Below are 8,410 nucleotides of genomic sequence, written 5' to 3'. Positions count from 1 at the left end.
TTAGGAAAATATTATATTTAGCAAAAAAATTAAGGATGCTATATACAATTCTGCTTTTTTAAAAAAAAATCAAACAAAAATAGTCCTCATATGTACCAAAAAATGAGCATTCTATAACAATAAATATTCTTAATTTGTTTTACATTTATTTCAGAAGTGTTTAGATTCTTTGTGAAACTACAAAAATGGAATCATGTGTAGACTCTTATATGCATGCCATTTGGTATTAGATGAAATAGCCTCATTAGTACCAATTCTATACTTAGTTTATGTCGGAGAATTTTTTGTTCAGTATTCAAGTATAATTACTTTCGGAAAATCATTGACTTCTTAGAAGTTATAACTTTGTTTATTTTAATACAAAACTTTGACGTTAGCAATTTTATGAAAAAATAAAATGTGCTAAAAATAAATGCTTGTGTGGCATGATTGGTAAATGATGCACAAAAACAGGTTCTTTTTTCCTTCAAGGCAATCAGTCAGAAAGCAGTTTTCTTCTCTTCAGAACCATCTACCTCATTAGCATTCAAGCTAGCTGTTGCTCTGATGATCATGTAACAGAGCGTGAGTGCACTGAGCAGGCCAGAGCTGGCAATAATAAACCATTCTTTTGTTACTGCAGTGTTGATCTCTGCTGTTCTAGGAGTGAGTTCCCTATCCTGAGGAAGAGGCGATATCCCTGAAGTTCGAAGTGGCTCAAGGCCAAGAGAGCTGTCACTAGTGAGGTCACCTAGGGCTGACCTTCAGTCAACTGCCTGGGTTCTAGTGAGCCTTTGCATATCAAATGCTACATTGTCGGTACACGGCAAATTTGGCACAATTCCCAGGGCCTTCAATATATTAAGTCTGCACATAGGACAGGTACAATGTTCACTAAGCCAGGGATCTATGCAGGATTTGTGGAAAACATGCTTGCAGGGGAGAATGCGAACAACATCGTTCTGCTTATAGCTCCCTATGCAGACTGCACAATGATCAAAGTCTGGGTCTGTTTTCTTATCGCCCTTTATTACTGTTCTGGTTGTCAATTTACTGATGGCTTTCTTGGCTGCATCTTCAAGACGACGCTGGCTCCTGTGGCATGCATTTGTGTATCTGATCTTCTAAATGAAGTAGAATATGAGCCACGCTGAAGAAATAATCATCCGAACAATAAAGGATATTGACACGAAGACTAGAGAGCCAGGGCTGAAGTTCTTAGGCGGCATTCGAGTTCCAACTGCTATCGTCATTTGTACAGAGATGTTTTTCTCCAGATAACTCAAAATATCTTTACCCCTAAATTCTGTTATCATGACAGCAATAATATCTCCAGTGCCTGGATGAGTCATGGTGACTGGCTCCTCTTTGGATTTATTATTGTAGATGACCACAGCAACCGCACTGTGGAAAGCAGTCCGTGATATCGTCTCTTTGAACGTGCAGTTTCCCCTCTGCAGCAAAGCAACCCACTGTTTAATGTTAGGAGGGACAAAGTGTAAGAACCGGTCCCCCTCGGCCCCAGGAACAGAGAAGCAGAGTCACCGAGGATGCAAATGGCAAAGGAGTTTATTTGCTAGCTCGAGCTAGGGTCCAAGTCTCAGAGCACCAACGCAGTGGCCTCCCTAGGAACCAGGACCCCGCCCCGGGGTAAAAGTGAAGCTTTTATATTTTTGGTTGCGCATGACACACCGGTGGCATATGATACGCTGAGCCCACCATCCCCTTTCCCCCTTTGTCCATTGGTTCCTTTAAAAGTGAAGGATTGTTTTGACCCCTGATTGGGTGGTCCCAAGCCTCAGGATTTTCAATTTTCGCGCCAGCGCCAGTTCTGATCTGCGTTTGGGGAGGGGGACTGAGACTTAGGCCTGCTCTAGGAAGTTCAGCCTGTCATGGAGTTACTCCTGCCCTGTTTTTTTTTGATTAACTATATTTGACTAACAACTAAAAGCAAGCACGGTTACAGAAGCAAATGGCATTAGTTAAAATCAAAGAGAACACATTTTTCTAATCTAAAACAGTTTCTGTTCCACACAAAACAAAGTACATTCTCCTACTATCAATTCCTGCCTTTCAAAAGAACCGTATTTGAGGATCACAGCCCAGATGATCAGCAACTCCGTGGAGGGGCAGCGGCACCAGCACCGGGCCGCGCACCTAAGCCTTGGGCGAGTGGAGCCCGTAGCGCCCGCGGTCCATGCGGAATGTGAGCGGGGTGCCGCGGCCGGGCTCCTGCACCGTCGCATTGATGAGTGCTGTGCAGTACTCCTGGCTCACGTTGTCCGCCCGCCCCGGCCACAGGCCGCAGGTCAGCAGCGCGAGCGCCGCGAGCCGGGCCAGGCCCGCCCGCGCCGCGCCGCTCATCGTCCCTCCGGCCGCCGCCGCTGCCGCTGGGGACCCGGCTCCGGGCCGGCGCCGAGAGGTTGGGCGGGCGCTGCCAGGGCTGCGGCGGGGGCGCGCACGCCGGAGCAGGAGCCTGAAGTTATAACTTTTTTATTAAATTTCTTTTCAGAAATTACACAACACCTACTCAAACCCACTGATGCAAAGATATATTAAGAAAAAGTTAATATTTATTCCCCTTGTTTCCTAGGTAACCAGAGAATCATTTCACATATTTCTCCACAACTCTGCGAATATGTGTGATGTTTCGCAATATTTTTACGGAATGAGTTTGTATTATTCACATTACCCTTTAACCTTTTCTTCTCGCTTAGCAATCATTCATGAATATTCCTCCAAGTCAGTCTTGGAGCTCCGGTCATTCCTTATCATAGCTGCAAAATGTTTCATTCTATGGTTGAACCACAGTTTGTCCAATTTCTGCACACCCGAAGGACATTCAGGCTGTGTCCAGGTATTGTTTGTTTGTTTGCTTTTTTGTGGCTGTTTATGTTTTCTACTACAAACAATGCTGTGACAACTTGGTGAATTTGATACAAAAACCTTCGAGTCCTGGTGCTGTTACTAACATGGGATAGATTCCCCAAAGCAAGCTTGTTGGGTCAAAGGGCATATGCGTTTTTATTTAACCAGTTATTGTTTGTTTTCCAAATGCTGTAGCAATTTATACACCCACCATCAATGAAGGAAAGTACATTTTTCCTTGAGTCATTGCCAATACTGGATGTTGCTGTACTTAACATTTTTGTCATTCTAATAGTTGTTGGTTGACTTTTAGATTAAAAAAAAGGCTCTGCAATCCTCATTGCTTTGTAATCGAAAAGTCCTGACTATAGTATTATAAAATATTCTTTATTTTATTATTTTTATTTTTACAGATACATAATAGATGTATATATCTAGGATACATGTGATATTTTGATATATTTGTATAACGTGTAAAGATCAAATCAGGGTAATTGGGATGTTCATCACCTTAAATACTTATATTTTCTTTATGCCAGGAACATTCACATTATTCTCTTCTGGCCATTTTGAATTGCACAATAGATTATTGTTAAAGATTTTTTGTTTTAAATATAAAAGTTTGCATATCCTTATTTTTCCCATCAGATTTTTATTCTGTTAACATTTTTATAAGATACAGAAAGCAACCAACATCACGTCACAAATATTTTCCAGATCTTGCCCCTATGCATTTGCGTTTTATAGATGTGGTTTAGGCACATTGCAATTTTGCACTTTTAATTTTTACAAAACATTATAAGTACTTTCCTTCTAAATGGGTGCTTAATGTTTTATAGTTTGTATCTATAAACTACTTAGTAATTCACCTACTGTCGAATGTCTAGGTTACTTTCTGGTTTAGTAAGTAGAGCTGTGAAGTGAAAATATTCATGAATGCAAAATAATTCTTCGTTGAGCTGATTTTTCTTTGGATCAATTTCCAAGAACAGAATAGCATTAAGTGTGTTAACAGATCTTGAAACATATAACCAAATTATTTTCCAAATGTGTTTGTACCTACTTATCCAGGCACAAGCAAAGAATTAGACTTCTGAATGTCATTTACTGATTTTTAAATAAAGACCCCAAAATCATTATTTTTAATGAGTGTTTCAACATTTTAAAACTATTCCATGCTACTGGAAACCAGTGGTTATCCTTGGGGGTGGTAGTAATGAGAAGAGGAAGCAAGAGAGTTCTGGGGCCCTGGTCATTTTCTGCTTCTTAGGAACTGATTGCTGGGTGTGTCCAGTTTGTGAAAACTATAAGAGCAGAACACTGAAGATGGAGCACTTTCTCTATGTATGTTATATGTCAACAAATGTTCAAGAAATGCATTGCAGGAATTTCATGGGAACATCAGTCTCACTGCAAGAAGACACATGAACAACCTGGAACATTTTGCCAAGCATCACATGGTTGGAATTAGATGTCTACTTATGCTCACACATTTTTTTTCACATAAGTCATCACAGGTGTTCCAAAGCACCAAGTCTGTGGATATCAGAAAATTAACCCAAGTCAAGGTAAACAACGTTCTTTGTTTTCTAAACTTTAGCAGCAATGTGACCATTAGGAAAACAAGATCTATCAACTTGGAGTTTTACTATTTTCAGAATAAATTTACCTGGTGAAAAGGCCTGGGGTGGGGGTCTGGTCTAAGATACACAGCTAACTGGTGACAAGCTAGAACTAAACCCAGGTCCAGGGGTTACCATCACAACATAGCAGAGTGCCTTGTCCCTGGTCTGAAATAAGCATCCAAAAAATAGATATTGATTAAAGTCTTTCAGTGACTTCCTATCAGGCCCAGTTTAAGTTCTTGATTCTGTTTTCCATTCTCTTCCCCAACGTGTTCCCAGCCCTATGTTTTTATTACTTCCCAACACACTCCGTCATCCTGGGAGAACTACATACTTTTATGCTTTGCACCTGTTGCCTCTTTCACCTAAAAGATCCTCCCATGTTCAGTCTTTGTATATATTAACTCATGAAAAATTATACGCACACTTAAAATAATACACAGTCCTGCAAAGTAGGTTTTACAGATGAGGACTTGTTCAAGAGCACACAGCTACTAAATTTTCATCCACTTCAGTTGAATTTCAAAACCCATGTTCTTACCACTCCTCCTTGCTGCCTCTGTTCTTGTATCCACTGCAGTTGTGAATCTTGACAGTCACATGCACACTTGTAGGCAGTGCCTCTCACATGTTCCCTTACAACTCTTTGAGCTAAGCATTTTTACCATTCCCATTGACAGAAAGGTGAAGTGACTAGCCTAAGGTCACACCTTGCTTATGATCCATGCTGTGTAATTTAATCCCCAACTCTCTGTTACTTGTTGAGTAACTGAAGAGCATTAAACTGGATGTTCTGGGAGTTAGAACAATTTTTCATGAATCGCTTCCTGTGTATGCATGAATTGCTTCTGGTGTGTCTCTTCCATCCAGCTTATAAGATCTGAAACAAAACAGAGTTTGTCCTGTATTGGCTCATCAGCCTCTCATAGTGCTTAGTCCAGCCTTGGACCCAGGATCAGTAAATACACATTATTAGACTGATTACCTCAGGATCATCTTGGTTTGGCTGCCAAGATAACCAGATGCCAATCAGCCACCAAACACTCTTATCCTGTGGTTTATTCCAAGGTCATTCATCTCCTGGGTATCCTTGATTCCCTTCCTGAAAAAAAATTACTTTTAAAAAGATTTGCTATTAAAACCAGCCCTAGGCAACAAGTATGAATTCTAACCACCAAAAACGTACAACAAATAATTGACTGGCTTGCCACCAGAAATTCTTTTCTAAGATGATAATAAACACAAGTTCCAGGAAAAAAAATACAACAAATTTTTAAGTGTTAACAATTCAAAAATGCTTTTCAATCTTATTTAAGAATAAAGTTCAATGACACCAAAAGCACAAATAACAAAAGAGAAACAGATACATTGGACTTCATCATAATTAAAAACTTTTGTGCTTCAAAGGATACCACTGAGAAAGTGAAAACACAACCTACAAAATGGGAAAAAAATTGCAAATTATATATCTCATAAGGGATGGGCATGTAGAATTTTGAATGTATTCTAATATCTAGGATATAAAAAGAAGTTCTACAACGTAATAATACAAAGATAAATAACTCAATTAAAAACTGGCCAAAAGATCTGCATGAAGATTTCCCCAAAGAAGATATACCAGTGGCTAATAAGCAGAGGAAAAGATGCTCAACATTATTAGCCACCAGGGAATGCAAACCAAAATCATACTGAGATACCACCTCACGCCCACAAGGATGGCATTAATAAAAAAAGACAGATAATAACAAGTGTTCTTGAAGTTGGGGAGAAATTGGAATTCTCATGCATTGCCAGTGGGAACATAAAATAGCACGGCGACTTTGGAGAACAGTTCCTGAATGTTAGGAACTGAAAGTTCCTAAAAATGTTAAGCATAGAGTTACCATATGATCCAACAATTCTATTCCTAGGTGTATACCCAAGACAATAAAAACATATTTTCATATAAAACCTTGTCATTATTCATATTAACCAAAATGTGGAAACAATCCACATGTCCATCAATTGATAAATGGTAACAAAATGTGATATATCTATACAATGGAGTAGTACTCAGCCATACAAAGGAATTAAGTACTAACGCATATTGCAAAGTGGGAAAACCTCAAAAACATTAGGTTAAGTGAAAGAAGCCATTTACAAAAATCCACATATTGTATGATTCTATTTACATGAAATGTCCAGAATAGACAAAATTATGGAGATGAAGTAGGTTAGTGGTTGCCTAGGAGAGGGCAGTGGGTGGGAGGGGGGAAGAGAGATTGAGAAAAATGGGGAGTGGCTGCTAAAGGGTGTGGGATTTCCTTTTGGGGTGAAAAAATGTTCCAAAAAATTGGTAGTGGTGATGGTTATACAATTCTGTGAATATACAAAAATCTATTGAATTATATACTTTGAGTGCATTGTATGGTATGGGAATTATATGTCAATAATGTACTTTTATAAAAAAATAAAAAGAATAAAATACAGTCTTAGAAACCTCAAAAGCATTACAAGCAAATGTTTGATGACATATCTTTGCACTCAAAACAAGCTAAGGTATAATTAATGCACATCTTGATTGTGGTTTATTTCTGTGAGTTTTTTCATATGTTATGTACATGTGATATCTTCATTACCATCAGCAGACTAACATGACAAGAACTATAAACCAACCACTTGGAAATGGAATTAGAGAAAGTTGTCAGGTTCCCAGAACTGGAAAAACAGGTTGAATACAGATTTGATATGTCACCAACCAAAGTTATGTACATTACTTCACTCATTGAAAGAAAAAAATATTCATTTGGAAAAGAATATGATATGACTAAGTGTGTCAGCAATATCTTCTGGAAATTTAACTCATCGTGGTTACTGGACAACTGACACCCTATTCAAAGGTCAAAACCCAGTTAACATACAACCCCCCCTTTCCCATCTGTATTCAGAGTGGACTGAATTCATCACAATGTGTGTGTGTGTGTGTAATTTGAGAAAAGGGAAATTTACTATGATACTTGTAGTAACAATTTTAAGATTTTATGAAATGAATGGTATTTAGCAATAAGAATAAACAAATTAAAATGACATACAACAATATGGAAATGTCTCATAATCATAATATTGAACAAAAGAAGCCAGACATCCGGCAAGATTCCATTAATATAAAGTTGAAAGAGGCCAAGCTAACCTCTGCTGTTGGCAGTCAGGATAGTAGCTCTCCTTCAGAAAGCTGGGACTGCAAGAGACATGCTGGAAGTTCTGGGGTGCTAATGATGTTGTTTCTTGTTTGAACATAGTGTCCACGTTTTCATTTGTACTGTGTCTGCAAATTACAAAGATAATCCTGCCCTTAGCTCTACTCATTTAACACACTGGGTCTGGAAATTCAAGAAAAAAATATTTATAGCAGCTCTTCAAAGTGTCATGAAACAATAGTTCAAGATAAGAAGAAAAAAAGAATCAATGAAAGCCAAGCCAGTCTGAAGAAAGCAAGAATTCTTATGTATATAATAAGTACCCCACTGCTGGAACCATTCACCTTTGAATCATGGCTTCCTTATGGTTTGGAAAGGCGAGAAAAAGGAAAATAAGATGAACTTGACCAACTTTGAACCTGAATCCTAGACTGTTATAAAACATTGTCTTCTATGATTTTCTCTTTCCACCAAGCAGAAGAATAATTCATTTGATCACCAATTACTAATTAATCATGATGATTTATCTTTTAGTTTTTGAAAATAATGCTTTTCAAATATTTTAATATTATGGATGTTTTTAATTTTACATGTCCATGCCTTGCCTCTACCACTAGATTGGTGATCATTAGCTTCTTAAATACCAATATTCCTTCCTGCAACTGACATCCATATTCAACATCCTATAGCCTATCCTCTGTATAATAGGAAAGCAAAAGTTTCTTTGAATTTTTGTTGTTGTTGGTTTGGTTTTTATTATTA

The 8,410-nt window shown here is 38.2% G+C and overlaps 1 pseudogene; it reads right to left on the bottom strand.

Moving 5' to 3' along the window:
* Window positions 1-465: 465 nt before the first annotated feature.
* LOC105817439 lies at window positions 466-2,361 on the bottom strand (annotated as a pseudogene).
* Between the last annotated feature and the right edge of the window lie 6,049 nt (window positions 2,362-8,410).

Source organism: Propithecus coquereli, unplaced genomic scaffold, assembly GCF_000956105.1.
Source record: "Propithecus coquereli isolate 6110/MARCELLA unplaced genomic scaffold, Pcoq_1.0 Scaffold411, whole genome shotgun sequence".
NCBI classification, from domain to species: domain Eukaryota; kingdom Metazoa; phylum Chordata; class Mammalia; order Primates; family Indriidae; genus Propithecus; species Propithecus coquereli.
The sequence above is the reverse complement of the archived record's forward strand: the minus strand, read 5'-3'. Positions and strand labels throughout refer to the sequence as shown.